At 40.0% G+C, this 19,254-nt stretch overlaps 1 protein-coding gene across 3 annotated transcripts in view; it reads right to left on the bottom strand.

Annotated features, from left to right (window-relative positions):
* Nucleotides 1-16,946, bottom strand: part of myh9b (myosin, heavy chain 9b, non-muscle) — a 52,540-nt gene extending 35,594 nt beyond the window's left edge. For 2 of the 3 annotated variants that reach the window (XM_026927012.3, XM_026927013.3), the window contains exon 1: nucleotides 16,732-16,946. The gene's annotated coding sequence lies outside the window, so the exon portion shown is untranslated. Of the gene's footprint in view, nucleotides 1-3,120; nucleotides 3,140-16,731 lie in introns of those variants that run through there. The other variant, XM_053231441.1, reaches the window with a different exon arrangement.
* Between the last annotated feature and the right edge of the window lie 2,308 nt (nucleotides 16,947-19,254).

The following is a 19,254-nucleotide window of genomic DNA, read 5'->3' as shown; positions in this document are numbered from 1 at the left end:
TTTTTTAATTCATTTTCGTCGATTGGTTGAATCCTAAGTGACTCAAGAACACCGGCGGCTAACAAGTCAGCTTTCGAGTTACTTGACTAAAATATTATTTTGGAGTTTTTATTGTTGCAGATTGCGCATAATGCTATTCAAATGAAAAATGTAATAACTCCTAAAATCAGACAGCTGTGAGAACAATCCAGTTAACCGCAGGTAGTAAATCACCCCGAGGTTTAATGCAGCGCAAGTCGTTTGTATGTCTTTCATCCCGCAACTAGCTCAGGACTTGTGCTCTGGAGTCATGTTGGAGCGTGTGTGTGAGAATAGGCAATTCAAACGGTGCTGTTCGCCTTTGCATTAACACACAAACACACCGAGAGTCAAGACAGCAGGACTTTTCTTCTCACGACACCCCCCCTCCCCAAACACACACACACACACACACACACACAGTCTCTCAACTCTGACCCCACAGCTGACTCCCATCACCACTCTTCCTGTACTCCAACTTGGTGGAGCCCCAAAATTAGTTGCCCCCTCCTCCTTTTCCTCCAACAGCCCCCGTCCCCCCTGCTGCAGCTGCTGAAATGATAAATTCTGTTTATTCAGACTGCCAGGGTCACATTCCTGTCATACTCTTGCCTTATCAGAGAAAAGAGCAAAGAGCAGGACAGTTTCAATAAATTCTCTCCTTTCTCGCTTGTTTTTAACCCCTTCTCATATCCGTCTATCATGTCCTCGCCTCAGCGCTCGCTCTCTCTCTCGGCATCACTGAAAATCACCTCAAGCTCAAAGCTAAAAAGGTGTATTTGTTAACGAAGGTCTTAAAGCGGATTATTTTGGACTTTGGTATAACCAAGCGCAACAGCACCACCAGTGGATGTAAGAAAAAACACACAGAATGGTATGAAGAAGTGAGAAATAAGGCAGGGGCTGATTTCTTTCTAGCCCAGACTGTGGCAGTCGTGTCAGGTGATTACACAGAATGACACGCCTCCTAGATCTGATCTCGATTTCTACTGATGTTTTTCAGTGACACATCAGTCATCACCAGTGATTGAGAGTGTGAGACATAGTTGCGGGTGTAATAAACAGGAACAAGGTGGATTTTATTTCCCCAAAATGCCTTTGAAGAAAAAACTAAAAGTAGACAGAGTAAGCACACATTGACGAATCAAAGTAAAATTACACAACAGGACAGGCAACAGAACCGTGACTTTAGTGTTTTTTTGAATGAAAGTGTTACAACTTTCCTCTTTAGCAGGAAATTGCGTACACGTGTGTGTAATGGTTTGCTCCACATCATTCTTATTATGCCATCGATGAGACCTTGTGAAGTAATGCACTGGTTCTTATCTTCAAACCAAACACATTCTCTCTATACAGACTGCCCTCTGACCAGCGTGCCTTGGGGAAATAACATTTACATAAAACCAGTCTGGTCTCCACCGACCTAATGAGTCGGCTGGAGTAGACTGAAACAGCAGGAAATATGAAAACACATGGGAGTAAAAAAATAGGAATACTTCACGGAAAAACGCTAACATTGCTAACAGTGACTAATGTGTAACAGCTGGCATCATCCGCTTAACAGAACCTTTCATTCGCTATTAATGACAGGACAACGTGATTTATAGGGTCAAGTGTTACCTTTAAATATCAGTCAGACTAAACAGAGTTCAATACTCCTAAATCTTTGGAATGATTAGAAACTGTAGTGTCCAGAAGTGTACTCACGACTTGGGAATTCAAATGACCTGTAAAGGAGTTGTTTAGCTACAGATGAAACATACAACCCTACACCATCACCCATCCCAAACACACCAAACGTACTCTCTGTCAGACAGGTTTTCCGCTTTAGTTCTGCACTGGAGCTATGAAGCTAATGCTGCTAAAGCCTCAGTTAAATCAGTCCCACTGGGAGACTCCCAGGAGCATCACAGCTACACTAATTTTAGCTGCCCATTTCTCTACCATCTCACATACTAGTGATCTACATCGGAGAGGAAACGCTACTGAGAAGCGTAAAATGGCGAACAACTCGGCACAGTCTGACAAAGGGGTGTGCAGTTACCACAATGCTAATCTTTCAGTTAAAGGCTACGGGAGCCTCAAATTCCAGGAGCATGTGCTGACGGAAAACCTCAAACAACTTTCAAGAAGCGATAATTTGGCTAACAATGTCTGAAAGCTAATGGAGAGCAACTAGGCTAGTACTCGATTTATAACAATAATCCACTAGCGTTCATTTTTTTTTCAGCAACATTAAAGTGTGAAATATCCAGAGACGACAGTGGCGATTAAAAACTCCCTGAGATGATATGAGGAAGAAACCTTGAGAGGAACCAGACTCAAAAGGGAACCCATCCTCATCTGGGTGACACCGGATAGTGCGATTATAAATAATCTGTGTACTACGTGGACAAATAGTGCAACTCTGTAACCAGGAAATTCATTATAGCTTTCACATGAAGTCTATTTTGTTGAAGTTAGCAAACTGTTCACTGATGGAGCCATCTTCATGGTTTCTAAATGGTACCATCCACAGTACACCGAACATCAGAATGGCCTTGAAGTTCTAAAATTACAGAACTACAAACAATTAGAGAGAACGTTCCATAACATTAAAATGGGCCTGAAGATCTAAAATTATACAGCCATTAGAAAATTACTGAAAATTCCCTCTACTTGTGTGAAGTTCTAAAGTTTTAGTACTCAGAACAATTAGAGAGATCATTCCAGAACATCAGAAAGGGCTTGAGGTTTTAAAACTATACACAATGGAAGGAACATTCAAGAACATCGTTGACTAAAATTCAGGAATTGTACAACAACTGGAATCTTCTGGAAAATTCCATCAAGTTGTGTGAAGTTCTGAACTTCTAGACGTATACACAATTAGATTAGTATACACAAGTTTCCACAAGTGTCCGGAATGTTCTGGAATTCCAAAGTTAAACTATCAGTCATCCAACATGAGCCAATCTGAAAACAGGTTAGGTCAAATGGTGCATCCAAGCGTTTTTTTTTTTTTTTTAAATTTATTTTTATTAAATTAGATGGGAGTGACACATCAAACAAAACCACATACACAAAACACACACAAAACATATTAAAAACACACACCCCTACCTCTCAGGCTGAGTACAGAACACAACTGTTCATGTTGACCGCAGAGCGAGTTGTACGAGAGGTAATAAAACAGCTATAAGCTCTAACACGGAATCGTATAATCGTCAGGTTCAGATGGGTGGGTGGAGGATAAGGTGGTGCAATAAAGTAAAACTGCATGCCTTTTTCTCTAAAGAGGTCAAAGGACATTTTTAGAACCAAGTTCCAGTCTGATCCACAAAGTCAATATACCGTATACCAGGAATAATGACTATCACTTCTTACTTCTTACAGAAGACAAACAGAACAAGACAAAAGCTGCCGTTACGCTGTGGGCCTTCATGCACAGTTCTCATATTTACACACATCTGATCGTGGTCACATACACGTCAGACCTGACCCATATCCGATTCCTGTGTTTATAACATTCCTCCTGCAAAATGTGCTCAGTGCTACCACTGAGATTACAGTCATCATTTTCCCCTAAGACCTTTAATTTTACGCTGGCACTGGATACAGGACTGACTGCATCCTCCGCTCCGCCATGGCCTGATTAATGCCCTCGTAGACGGCCAGGGTTCTGTAGCTACTCTGCAGTTTTTTGTTTTTTTTTTAAAAAATTTTTATCCTACCACAGATTGATAGACAAATTTATTTCATTTGGACTCCACTGACTAGCCTCCAGGATTCGCGCGTGTCGTTTGAGCATAAAATGATGAATTTTTGGCTTTAAAAAAATTACCGTATAACAATTAACAATTACAATAACTACAGAATTAACAGGAAAAAATACAAGTCACATGACCAGATATCAGACATGTTCAGATTTTAGGGCCTTGTTGAAATGTGGCCCATTATAAATTAGAAATAATTTCAAACCGAGCTGTTTACACATACGCAACAATATCAGATCTGCATCGGAAGTCATCGGAAAACAACATAAATGCAGCCAGAGAGGCATAAAGAGAGTGTGTCCTCTCCTCATACAGTTATGACACAGTTAAATCAGTCACATCGGAGGACTCCTGGGAGCCGCACGGCTAATTTTAGCCGTCCATTTCTCCTCTGACAGAATAATGAACTAAATCGGAGAGCAAACGCTACACCATCACGAACGCCCTTGATAAAACAGCAGAGATGGACAAGATTCTGAGGTTTTTTTTAATGTTTATAGATGTTTTTGAGTGAATATGGACTGAGGAATCAAGTAACAGGATCGACTGTAGCCTAAATCACAAATTAGTGCTGAACCAAAGTACCAGATGACGTCGTTTCATATCTAGGACTCCAGCGCTGTTGCTGAGAGACCGTCAGTGACCCGTGATCGCCTCCTGCTCTCAGAGGAATAGCAGTAGCAGAACGGAGGCCAGGTATTTTACAGCTCTTATTAAAGTGACTTGATTGTCATGAAAAGCCAGACTTCACTCCCTCACACGTTCCTGTTTTTTTCTTTCCCCTCCTCTGATCCACTCTGCGTTCATTCCATTCCAGTCGAGCGCCTCCCGGTCTCTCTCTGGCTCGAGCTCCTGCTGCCGAAAAAGCCAATAAAGCTGATGGATGGATTGCGGACTGGAGTGGAGAGAACTATAAAAGGCCAAATATGAGCATCGGTGCAGAAAAGAGAGCCGACCGGCTGCGGGAATGACGTCTCGCTCCCACGCTGGCTCAAACTGCTGGGGGTTCATTAAAAAATTTTTTAATTCACTGATGTACAGTTGATGATCTATATTACAGTCACTCAAGGAGGTACTCTACCTGTCCCTACCTGACAATGACACCTCCTGTATCTGTATCGTGCTCCAAATATTCATATCCAAACCTGAAGTAGGTGTGGCCTAAAACAAAGGGTTTCTTTTTTTAAAATGAGCCTCAAGAAACACTGGAAAATAAACCCCAGATGTAGAAATGCCAGCAGTGTCAGCAAGGTGTGTATTTTCAGTTCCTCAACCTCAGCTACATCACTCCAGAGATTTCTTTTAATCCCGCTCACACAGATATTGTTTTTTTTTTTTTTTTTTGTACTTGCTCATGATAGTTTTACGATAAGTAAATACAAACAATCCAGACACCATCCAAAATTTCAGTCATGTTTGTAAAGAAAATTCTCACTTGAATATTTAAGATGTCTAAGAGTCTAACTAAATGCACGTTATTTACAGCGAGCTTTATTTTCACATCTATTTTATAATTCCATTAAAAAACACACATTAAAAGTGATCTAACGTATTAATGTATCCAGAGTTTACAATAGCGTTATGTTATAGCCCATGTAGTGAGCATATACAGTAGATAAAATTCTAGCTTAATCACTTTATCTTAACGTCCAATCAGAAAGCAGTGGTTTGTTCTCAGTGGGTGTGAAGTGGCAATGTGGCGACTGCGGCTCCTCACTCAGATGCCTTATCACTGCCCTCGTTTACCCGCACACACACTTCCCCTCGCGCTCTCTCTCACACGCAAACAACCACACTTACTCCATCCCGCACCACTGATGGACAGATAGAGCAGGACACAGTGGCGGACGAGTGCACAGAGGGCATCCTGCTTTGTTTAAGCTGCTGCAGAGAGTGCGAGAGGTTCATAAAAGGAAAAAGGCAGCAGAAAGGAAATGACAAACAGAGAAAGCTATTTTGTCGTTTGCGTATTTTGGTGCAGGGGAAAGAATGTAACGTCTTCCTGAAGAGACTTGAAACCAGGCTATAAAATGTGGCTGAACGAGCCACGATGTCAGTCATCAAATAAACGTATTAATATCACGAGAGGAACAGGACAACTCCGTGATACAAATCTTCATCAGACATACTGACGTTAAACCTCCATCAGGCCTGTATACGTATACGTAAGTAATGGAAATATGCTGGCATTAATCTACATACAGCTGCTTCACATTTCACTATTACACTACGGAATGTCAGTTTTAAATAAACTATTATGTAAAATAAAACAGTTTTTACACACTTAAAGTTCAAAGCCGCACCATATTATCCTCCCAACATGGCTGGCCTGTATTACCACTAAAGCAAAAGAGTGTTTTTCCATTTTCTTTTTGGGTATAGCTTCCTTAAGTGTTAGAAAAAGTGCTATATAAATGTAATACACTATTATTGTTATTATTATTATTATTATTATTATTATTATTACTACTATTACTACTACTACTACTACAATACCATGATACCTGTAATGACTTTTACTTAATAAACAAAGTTTTAAGAAAGCCTACAGTTGATTAGATGTTAAATTTTATTTACAAATACTAAAATTTTAAAATATTAATACTATATTAAAAAGTAATATTTTCCCCTCCTGTTGAATAATGTTTTATAATGATAATGACAGTATTTTTTTTTTATTAAAATGCAACATTACTGCTTTGCTGGCAGTTTGTACGCAAACCTACATATTGTGATAAATACTGTGTATTGCAGAAACTGATATGATATATATATATGATATGATAAATCTGTAACGTTGATGATGTTTATAGCATTAATTCTATTTTTTCCCCAGAAAAAAAAAGTCAGACCCAAGATCTATAATACTAAGGCCTTGATATTGCGATACATGTGTGCATACATAGGCGTGTTGTACTAAAGTAACCAGTGTAAATAGGGCCACCATGTTGACTCCTATTGGCTCATCTCACAAGACAGACTTGTAGCCATCACTAATGGGTCTGATACCTTTGGTCACTATATGAGGTCTTTGCTACTTAAGTACATCAAGACTAAAGATGGAACATTGAATAAAATTTTATTTTTCACTTCATCAGTCTATTAATAAAGCATAGCTTGAGACTCAGCAGAGTTTTCCTGCTTGGTTTTTACCCTTTAACCCCCGCTGAGGGCTTTAAGAGCAGCAGAGGTCACGTATATATACATATATATCTATATCTATATCTCTCTCTCTCTGTGTGTGTGTGTGTGTGTGTGTGTGTGTGTGTGTGTGTGTGTGTTCACGGTCAGACAGGTAGTGTTTGCACAAATAAAGCTGGTCTAACAGTAATAAAGCAGCCCGAGGGCTCCTGAAGACGCAGCGTCAGTGTCTGTATTAGAGACCTTGGGTTTTTTAATGGCTGGGAAAGAATGCAGGCCGAGTGGTTTTTCACTTGCCTTTCACTCGTCTCTGCTGTGCAACGTCTCGACACGTCTGAGTCTCACCTCACAGGCCACACACACACACACACACAAACTCTGTCCCTTCACGGTCATATTACTGTGATGTAAAGATGTTAATATATTTAAATTCACGACGTTTGACCGAGATTTACCTTTCACCCGGAGTTGATACGCAAATCAGTTGGGACATGAGGTCATGTGATCACTTGAATTATATTACTGTGATCCAAATGTAATAGCAATGTGCTGATTAAATGTACAAGATGTACTGCTTACAATCAAAACATGTCTGGCTTCTCAAGTTTTGTTGTTGTTTTAAGATAAAGTAGCTAACAAATTCAGGATGCTTATAGCTACCAGTTTTAAACATACGCAATGCTAAAGTGGTGGGACTTTACACTATACACATACACTTCCCTTACTCGTAACTTCAGTGCAAACTAAAGACATAAAAAAAAAACAAAAAAAAAAAACTTACGCATACGGTAAGGTGTAAACCTGTGTACATTTTAACTTTCTTCATTTCCAACTACTCCTTTAAGGAATTAAGAAAACGCTTAGGTGTATGCAATAAGCATACAAGCATTAAGTACTTTATAAATGTATAATCTCGAATTTAAAGTAAAGTCCAGACAATACTGGAACTTAGCTCCGCCCCCAAACAGAGCAGAGCTGCTCGCCTTCACATTAACACACCAGTAACTGTTTATAGCTTCTGTAATGTAAGTGAGAACACCAACACTAACATGTTTCGTGGACATTGCGCAACATTAAGCATAACTACAAATGAATAAAAAGTACAATCCAATTACAAAATTGTAATTTTTGTCAAATTGCTGTGGTATAAGAGGAATAAAACACTTCAGGACGTGCTGGTCTAGGAAAACAGTAAAATTCAGGGTGGTAAATGTACCTGCTTCATCACACCATCCTGTCGGTGATTATTTTTCTATAACAGCACAACACAGAGTGTTTTACAATTACACAATTGATCAGATCGACATTTATTTCTGTTCCTGTCGTACTATTTATGGTTTAAACATTCTCCAATCTCATGTGTATCACACACTCAGTGTCAGTTTACACAGATTATAATTCAGATACATCCTGTTAGCTTTCATTCCACCAGCAGATAAAACGAGACATTATTATTATTATTATCAGTTGCAGGGTTGTTGCACTGAATTGTGACTCACACCATCTGTGAGCATTTCCTTCTCTTTTCTGTTTCAATCACACAAACACACTCCATCTTTGGAGAAGCTCAATAAAGCAGCCCTGTCAACCTTGCATTAATATATATAATTACTGCACCTTAATATAAGGAGCAAAATACCTCAATGTTAACTGTACAGTTAGGAAAAAGTTGTTCATAAATAAGAAGCATAAGATGAGTTTGCCCTGCTGAAAAAATTAATAAAAAGAGGAGGCAAAATTTTTCATTTGATCAGTGAGTAGCAGAGTTACACCTCTGTGTGTGTGTGTGTGTGTGTGTGTGTGTGTGTCTGCTCTTATCTTTGATCACAGGTGGAGTGGTACAGTAACTGATACAGCACAGGGTGAGGTCATGAGTCAAAGTCCACCTCAGTGTAGTTACTTATGAACTACTGTGAGCTGCCTTCGAGACAGACTGTCTTGAAGTACAGCATCTACAATCCACTAGAGTGAAGTACAGTACACTATGCCACACTATAGCAAACTGCGGTGTACTGCATTGATTACATTTACATTTTATATTCAACTACTCCCCAATACAACCCAGTACAATCCACTACCTGCCCCTACGGTGCACCACAGTCCACTACAACCCATTACAGCCAACTCCCCTCGTCCCCACCAACAACACAACCCAGTATGGTCCACTTCAGCCCACTACAGACAACTAAACCCTCCTCACCAACCCCCCACACTACAACCCAGTATGGTCCACTACAGCCCATCAGGTCCAGGTCCAGGGCTGAGCTGCTTTGGGCAAATGCAACAAAGCAGTATTTGGAGGAAAAAAAAAAAAAAAAGAGCGTTTGAAGTTGGATATGAGCAATAGTGGTGCGCGCACACACACACACAAACACACAGGTGCACACCACATGCCACACCCCGAATGAAAACCACACACTCATCTCTGATTAAAGCAGACATTGTCCTTTCACAATAACTTCCAGAAGACATCAGCCACATGTGATAGACACTAAAACACACACACACACGGAAAAGTCTAAATAGGTTTTTCCACCCAGTGTGAGTGCAGGCATGTATGAGCTGTACAGCAAAAGAGAGAGAGAGAGGAAAAAAAAAAAAACGTTTCTTCTAAAGCCAACTTCCTGCACCAACAGGAAGTTAAATCACACTGCTGATTTAGCACCCACCCGTGTGACACAAGTTCACACTTCAGTAACTTACATCATTAATACAACACTCTGAGAAAACATTGTGACACTGACTTATCACAATTTCATTATCATTTACACTACCTGTTACACGCTTTGCTTACAGAAGGTATTTTATTTTTACTATTTTAGACTAATAAATTAGCATTAACGCTATAAATTAAGTCGCTGGTGTGTACGTGTCTGAGAAACACTACTGCAGGATGTGATGTATGTGTCTGTGTGTGTGTCTCTCTCTCTCTCTCTCTCTCTCTCTCTCACCAGCCTGTTTGTTTGGAGATTATGCGAATCGGTCCTGGCTTCCTGCTATTGTTGTATTCTTCACAAAAGTTACAGGTGTGATGAAGGAAGGCGAGTGCCGAGACGGGGTAGAGAGGCAGCCCAAAAAAGGGAAGAAATGAAAAGAACACACACACAAAAAAAAGAAGGGAGGAAGAATGATCTCAGCCAAGAATGAGAGAGTCGAGTGGCATGGGCGAGAATGTAAAACTCTGAGAGGGGAGTATGGTTACATGATATTGAGGTTTTGAAATGAACAATATGTACATTTATTAAATTCGTACGTTACCATAGCAGACCACCTTAGGGGATATTTGTGAAATGACTCGTCTGCATTCCTGATTTACAGCAAACGCTGAAATCTGGAGTAAATATGCCTGCTAATTATTAACATAAAACTTTATTCATATTAGGACGCATTGTGCAAGCACGTAGGGTGCCCTCCCAAGGTTAAACGTTAAACATTAATATTAACATCTGGCTAAATAATTAGTTGTTGTTTCTGTTCACATGCAGAGTGACTCATAAACCACTCATGGGTGGAACTCGGACTTGATGCTTGTTAATTTAATATTCAGTACTTAATATCACAAATTTGCACCTTCTTCCTACAAGTGGGCATTTTCTAATTCATGCATCTTTCAAACGTTGTTTCTGCCCTTTTTCTTCTGTAGCCTCACCGCTCATGTGAGAGGTGCATGTGGTACAACGTCCATGTTCACTAGTTACAGCGAATGTACCACAAACAGGAAGGAAGCTATTGAAGAAAACTATTGCAGACATTTCACCTTGCTGTGACCTTGACCTTGGATCAATTTGAAAATGTAATCAGTTCATCTGCTGGTTACAATCAACATAGGAATCCTACAAACAATCAACCACATGTTAGAGATACTGCTCTAATGAAAATCTTGGCCTGACAACCCGAAATCATAATGCCTCCACCATCGAGTTCTATAAAAACAGAAAAAGAAAGAGAAAAAAGTAATGAAGAGGGAAGAGAGAGAATGGGGGGCCCTAAGGGAACCCTAAAGTAATGGCACCGTATTTTAAAAAAAGAGGAAGAGTTAGTGTGTGCGCTGCAGTGGCTGAGCTGCATTACTGGAAGATTTGGTACACCTAGAAGGAGCTCTTTCACAGTGTCACTGTGAACTTTGCCTTTGATAGAGTTTTGCGGGTGTCACTAAAGGTAAATCAGTTGTACCAACAGAGTGCTTGGTAATTTACGGCTGACTGGCATTTATCATGTGAGTACACAGAAAAACAGCACTACTGTAATGTTTGCAAATCTGGTCAACATTATTAGTTCAGTTTGTCCTACAAAAACATTTAAACACAACTTTGCTAAAAGATCGATAAATGAGGCTCAGTGTGATTACATTTAAATGACAGGCTAGTCAATGTCATGTCTCATTATGCTAACTACATCCGGCTCTGAGTATCTTGGCGCCGTGCTCTGAGCAGCCTGACTCATACTGGCCGCGAGTGTTTGTGAACACGGCCTGTTGACTCGCATCCAAATGGCCCTGTGTGTCCTTTAGCATTGTGCCGTAAATACCCCAGGGTATTTTAACGAGCTCTGTGTGCCTGTAGTGATCTAACTGTGAGGAAGTGCGCTAACCCTTATTCTGTTTACCTCAAGCACCATACTGTACTGTGTTGTTTAAAAAAAAAAAAAAAAAAAAAGAAAAAAAAACAGCAGATGGTAAACGATTAACCTGCGTTCCTTTCTGCACCTAATCGCTGACAGTGCTGAGCGTCTCCACCTCTTCTCTCAACCTACTGTCCTTTCTGTCATCATGTGCTGCATCAGTGCTGACAGATTTACCAACCTCACACTACGAAATAAAAACTTCCACCACATCGGGCTTTGAGAGAGAAAGAGAAAGAGAGAGATAGAGAGAGAGAAAGAGAAAGAGGAATGTAAACGGGGCAAAGAGAAGCAGGAGAAAGTCCTGGATTACTGTTAAGACTGAGAAAAGTCAAAACAATAATGGAGGCAGGATTCAAGTGGGTCACTGAGCCCCAGCGAAGACAAATCGCTCCAACTCGGGCAGAAAATCAGGTCAACTCCACACACACACACACACACACACACACACACACACACACACACACACACACACACACACCCCAGGTGCACACAATGAGCTGCATCAAAGCTAAAGCTCATCAAAAGACATGCTACATGCTTACCAGCACCATTTCACCTTATAAATGTTAGCTTCCTCAGCAACACTTTATAATATAGCCAGTTAGATACTTAGCTAACATCAGCAAATCAAGTGATGTTAATGTAATAGCTAACATTATCACATCAACAATTTTAAATATGTACATACTTCTAACATTAGCTAACCAACTAACGTTTATTATGTAGTACCTCAAGAACACTTCAGCCAGCTAGCTGCTTAGCTAACATCATTACACTAGTTAGCCAACTTCTTTGTTGGTATGTATTAGCTAACACCACATAATCAAGACTTTAAACAGCTAGATAATTAGCTAACATTAGCTAACCAAGTAATGTTAATTTTATAACTAACATTACCTCATACACAGCTAAGCAAGCTAATGTATGCAAAATTATCTAAAAAACTTCAGCCAGGTAGATACTTATCTATAACTAAAAGCTGATAGACTGGCTAATGTTAGCTAACATTACTTCATTGACACTTTAGCCAGCTAGATACTTAGCAAATATTAGTTTTTCCAACCAACATTAACCACAACTAGCTTGTATATAAAACTTAAAAAAAAAAAAACAATTTTTTTGACCCCCATAGCACACATTTTTTCCTCAGCAAACATTTACAACAGGCTCACATTTGATTAGCAGGGAATAGTTAGCATGTTTCCCACACTTCTGCTCGAGTTGAGTTCATCATTTTCACAAAGTACATGTTTTATAGCGTAGCTAGCATATGTCACATGCTAATCTAGCAATACTGCATATGGAGGCAATATCTTATCAGCAAATGTGTCATGTTGGAATGCAAACACTCTATACATCAAGATGTACACACACACACACACACACACACACACGTCGAAGCTAAACGGATTAGTTAACATACGGATCTATAAAACAAGCTGACATAACGTTACGACGTGACTTAAGCAGGCAACGTGAAACCACTGCGCCTGCACTTTTCCTCAGAGTCATTAAGCAACAATGTGGGAAAAGTACCTGATGCCTACGAGTGTGTGTGTGGGTGGGTAAATGTCACATTCTGGAGCCTCTAGAGGAAATATGATCTAAAGAAGGATGATGCAGGAATTAGTTCCCATAAATGTGGCTCATGATGAAAAAATAGTCATCTAATTGATGCTAAATGCCTCCTGCACATTCCACTCATCGCACCTCATGTATCACGCTGCATATGAACGGATTTACGAGTAAAACTTTCGCAGGAACATTTACATGAGAAAGGGGGTGTTTGTGAAAGTCTAGTCAGGGTAAAACTCCTGAGTTTGTGTAAATTTACGTATAAGGAGACTCAAATTCAGATCATAACTGGCAATGAGCTACTGCGAATTTATATACGCGTTACACTGACAAGTTTACTTCTCAATTACACATACAAATAACAGCTGTGATACTCAAGACATTTCAAATTAATGAGACACTTCGCTTGCTGCATTGCGCACACGATGGCCGCGGACACACACACTCCGCATTCACAGATATCGTCCTAACTTTAAATACTCTGAGGCCTTTAATCTTGTGCTTGTGGTAGCTGATGTGCTGCAGTGGCTGAGCTGCACTACTGGAAGATTTAGCACAGATCACACTTGTTAGGTGCTCTTTCACTGTTTAGTTGTCATTTTTGACTTTTTCGGCTCTCTTTGTACAGAGTTTTGTGAAAAAGTACATCAGCTGTGCTGTGAAACTGCTAATTTGCAGCGGATTGGCACTGAGCAACATACTTTTAAAAAAATCTGTGTTACCTAAACTTTTGTAAATTTTTAGCTCGGTTTGGCCTACGAAAATATTTACACACACGAAACTTAGCAATGTTGGGGTTTCTACATACACCAGTGATAGTGGGATAAGGCACTTTTATTTATTAGCTCTTAGTTAGCTATTATTTCCTCATGGGTCCTGTTGCTTTTTCCATCTCACTGCAGAGCAGAGAGAGAGAGAGAGAGAGAGAGAGATGGTTATTAGCCTCCTGCACAGCTACCCAACTTTCCTATGAGGTTCTATAGGACCGGAAATGGCACACCATGTTTTCTCGCTGAAATAGACTGTTTTCTCTTACCACAAAAAAAAGGAAGTGCAGGTGACTCTACATTTTTGGGTTTTTAAATAACAACCCACTGAGGAAGTAGAGAAAACACTTAAAAGGAAAGTTACAAAATACCCAGTCCAAATGATTAAAATTCTGGCAGTGCTTGAAGCCAAATCACGGCAAGATTTGGCAAAAAAGGCCGCAAAATTACTCAACGTATTTCAGCTCAAAGTGTTGCACGCACATGTATACATGAACTGCACACTGGCCTATATCGCAGTGCATTATGGGAGTTCATGAATGCACTCTGAAATGACCGACATGGTGGACTTGGTCCAGACTGATAAGCCATCACATGCATACAGTGTGAGACCAAGTATGAGAAACACAGCACACGTGTTAACCTATGAAGTCACAGCCCACAGGGATATGACCGGATCATTACACTGGATTTCCCACAATGCATTATTGATGCGCTGCACTTAATATCGATAATGATGAAGCTCACTAAACTTGCATTAATTTTAACCCTAAGAAGTCTGTTTTTTTTTTAATGCTTAGGTTCATGGCAGTAATTAGCTATGAGGACACCGAGGTCTGGATTTCAGTCATTTCTGAAGGTTTTTTTAACCTCCAGATTTCAAAGTGAACAAGGATACAGTGACGTCCTGATACCGTGGAGGCAGAACGGAGCCCAGCATGCGGAAAAACTGCAAACCAAAATTTGTCAAGATTAAATATTCTAACCTAACTCAGAGCAGTTTATGCCAAGTACAACACAACGAAGATTAGAAATGAGAAATTCGTATACAACATCTTTCATTGCGGTACGTTAAATATCAACTTGATCATATTTCCGTCATGTGGACTAGGGCTGGGAGAAAAGAAGATATAATATGACAACATCGATTATTATTATATCACAATACATTTTAATTTATTAACATTTTTTTACGTAAATAATGACAAACTGACTGATAGCAGCTAATCTGATGTTAAAATCTGATACGTTAACATTTTTACAAATTTGTAAACTGTGTTTCACTGTTAATTTTTTTTTTTAACATAAATAAAAATGTTATTTCTAAAGCTAAAAATTTTTTTAATGGATTTATTTTTATACACATTAAATTAAGCATTTAACATTTTTCCCCATAAGTGCAGCACAATACTGTTTGGCTTGTAGTTGCATATTGAAGAAACGTCTTTGAGAATGCTGATATGATTTTTTTTTTTTGGTTATAACATGGACCTCACTAAAATCCCTGATTCTGGTCACAGCCCTGTGTCGGTTTAATAATCTGCAAAATGTCCCTATTTCAAAAGGCTAGGTTGTGTTTTGTATATTTAGTGTATTTTTTTCAGTACACACAGTCAAGTCAAGTGTAGTTTTATTATAAAGCACATTTAAAGACAACAGTAGCTGATCCAAAGTGCTGTAGATAACATCATGCAGACTTCTCAGACACACACACACACACACACACACACACAGGGCAGAGAGATTGTGCTGTCCTGTGAATGGATTCAACTCTGCGTCAATAAAAATGCAGATAAACTCGTCACTGCTCGTTTCTGAGTGGGGCTGGGAGCTGTGCTGCCTTCATGGCCTGTCACAAGTGTCAGAATTACGAGGTGAGCACTAAACCGCCACCACCAGCTCGTAATTACAACTCGGGAACTCGTATTTTTCTACAAACCCCGACTTTACGAGTTAGAGGCATGACCAGCGCAAAACAAACAAACAAACAAACAAACACCACTCGTCATTTTCATTTTCTCATGCAGTCCAAAGTGCAAAACCAACTGAACACATGAACACACACCACGTCGTAATCACGACCTGCAAAGTCGTATGCACGAATTTCAGAAAAGAACTTTACTTTCCAGTTGTGTGTCTTTGTAAAGACATCAAGGACATTTTAGACATCATGGCACCAAGAGTAACACACACACACACACACACACACACACACACACACCGGCCTGTGCACGGGGGAGAAAAGCTACGTCATAACCCAGATTGAGCACGAGAAAACAGGAAGTGAGGGGTAACGTCATCGCTCAGAGCCACACTACATGTAGAGAATTGTATCTCAGGACCCGGCTCAGTGGAAAGCCGCTTCAGAATAAAGTCTGTAACCCGCATGAAGCACTCTGATGCCTCAGAAACCCTCTCAGAGAGCGAAATGTGCGTGACAGCTCGCGCTTGTGTCTCACATCCTCCATTTTTTTTTCTCCTTGATGTGAACACTTCCTGTAAAGTTGCCTGCGCCTTTCATTTCATGATGTAGCCGCTTTTTCATTCTGCTTCACTGTTACACTGTTTCTGTTCCCATGAAAAGCAGAAAAAGGGCGTAAATTAGCGCGTGCGCGCGCGCGCAAAGTGGAAAGTGTATTTCTTTTTATGTATTTCCTTTGGCGCAAGTTGCGCGCGCGCGCGTCCCACCCAAGTGAAGGAGGTGAAGTGAAGTGAAGTGAAGTGAAGCACTTGGCTCGTCCTTCCTGGTTTGCTGCTTGCACTTGCACACAAAGCGGCCACATCGACCAAATCGCACGAGCGCGTGCACTGGGAACAGGTTTAATCAAGCAGTCAGTAAAAATCAGACTTACCTGCTTGTTAGCCGCTTTTTTTCTGTCCCAGGTGGATGAAGAGAAACGCAGTCGCCGGGTGCTGCTTTATCCGGGATCTCTCTCTTTCTCTCTCTTTCTCTGTCACACAGCGTCGCAAACTTCCTCCGTGCAAAGCTAGCGAGCGCCTCTCAGTCTCTTTCTTTCTCTTTTTCCCCTCCTCTCTCTCTCTCTCTCTCTCTCTCTCTCTCTCTCTTCCTGGACTGCAGAAGTGCAACTTGGCTTCGGGGTGCGGTCCTGACTCGGGGGCGTGGCTTCACAGCTCACGCGCCCGCCCTTCTTAACCTCCTCCAGCCAATCAGAAGCAAGTATTCCAACAATCCCCAGGGAGCGCGAACCAATCACGACAGCTGAAAAGTTTTAGTGTGACAGGAAGGAATAATATTAAAAAATAATAATAATAAAATACACCACACTGACTCGTTTAGTTAAGTAATTAATTATTTAATTAGTGTCAATTTAGATGAGATCTAGCAGTGATGTAGGACAATAACATCCTGCCTGGGCAGTTTGGGAGGAGGCCCGTGATCTTGAACCCCAGACAGAGAGAAGTGTGTGTGTGTGTGTGTGTGTGTGTGTAAGAGAGGGATGTGGGGGGAGACTGAGGCAGTCCTAAACTAATGTTTAATGAGTAAGGTATGTGCACTAAGGATCTTTATGCCCATATAAGTATTCAGGCTGTGCAGGATGAAGCTACATCATCACTCTTTGTTGTCCCTGTTGTAGTGCCGCCCATGTGAGGAATGCCAGGAATTACTCATGCACACTCATTCACAGCCATGCCACCAGCTTTTTCTTATCTTCCTCAACTCTCTCTCTCTCTCTCTCTCTCAGTCTCTCACTCACTCACTATATTATCAACACTTTATTGATTGATTGATTTAATTTATTCATATGTACCATATGTATACATTTCACTTTCTCAATGCATTCTCTCACTTTCATTCTTTTTTTTTTTTGTATGGTTAGGTGTGGACTTGAGCTAAATCTGAAATAGCTCCCTGCTCCCTAAATAGTGCATTAAAATGGTGACACCCTTCATGCTGCACTATATATAAAATACATATATAACCATCGCTATCATCTTTTATACCACAATGCTGTTGAATTCTGGATATAACCTAAAACTAATAATAAATGGATTAAAAACTTGTTAAGAAAGAAAAAATGTATAATTGTTGTTATGGTTCAGTTTTCTGTAAGGAGATGTTTATTCAATGTTTATGGAAGGAAGGTTTCTGACGTCTTCAGGACTGAGGAGTTTACGCTTTCTGGTTTCTCGGTAACATGACAGTCTGCATTTTTTTTCTTATTAACTTCAAGAGAGAGGCTGATGAGGGAGTGACGGTTTATAGCTGCTATAACGTAAGTGAGAACAGGAGCTGACTTGTTTAGCAGACATTCTCCACCATTAAATGTAACTATAAATGGTTAAAAAGTACGATGTATCATTCTTTAACAGATTATGTAAGGGTCAGTGTAACCATTTGCAAATTGTTGTGGTATAATAGTAATAAAACATGCTGTTCTTCGGGGTGGTAACAGTAGCCCTGCTTCATCACACCAACCTGTCGTTGTTTATTTTCCTATAACAGCGGATCCGCAAGTGATTTATTTCTTACTTTAACAGTTTAAAGGGACGAGAAAGTAATCCCTGAATTTACAAAAACTGGACTGACAAAATGATTGAAACTGTATCCTATAAATTTAAAATTTCTGAAAATGCTGTGAAAAGTTTAATTTTGTTGCCATTTAAACTTTAGTTGAAAGTGAAACTGAAATAATGGCCATGTATTCTCATGTTTTTCTTATAATAATAAAACATTTTCTTTTTTACACAGAGTTAGATTTGCCCCCTAAATGGCTTGTTGTGTTGTCCCTCTAGGGGAACCTGAAGGCTCTGTGTAAACCACTCCAACACCGTGTTTCCTTTTGGAAAGCTGTAACCATTAACCATTAAAAACCCTTGAGGAACCATTGTTTAATTATAGATCTGTGTTTCTGTGCTCTGTATGTGTTTTGTCCCCTCACTTAGTACAAATATGTGATGATGAATGGAACATTCTTGAGCTCAGATTCATCAACAAATTGCATGAAACCCAGGAATTGGTGTCTGTGCAAACATGACTGTGTGTGTGTGATGATGATGATGATGATGATGCAAGACTGAGAGAGCACTGTTAAAAGAACAGCTCAGTGAAAAAAAAAAGAAATGGACACATTTTTCTCCTTAAACCCAAATGCAGTAGATCAGCCAAGACATGCTCTTTTTTGGAAAGTTTGCTTCTTTAGTATCACGCCGGAGCTATGAAGTGAATGGAGCTCTCAGAACGGAAGTGTGTGTCACCCAAAATCATTTAAATTCATCCAACCTCCTTCAAACAACATCGTTAAGCTATATCCATTTGTAAAAATGCCTGGAATCCTTTATATTTACATGTTTATGAAATGTAGGGTTTTTGCACCCTTGGCTTGATTATGCAAAATGGAAGATAAAAGGTACTG

The sequence above is a fragment of the Pangasianodon hypophthalmus genome, chromosome 29 (genome assembly GCF_027358585.1).
Source record: "Pangasianodon hypophthalmus isolate fPanHyp1 chromosome 29, fPanHyp1.pri, whole genome shotgun sequence".
NCBI lineage: Eukaryota > Metazoa > Chordata > Actinopteri > Siluriformes > Pangasiidae > Pangasianodon > Pangasianodon hypophthalmus.
This window is presented reverse-complemented; position numbering and strand designations above follow the sequence as displayed.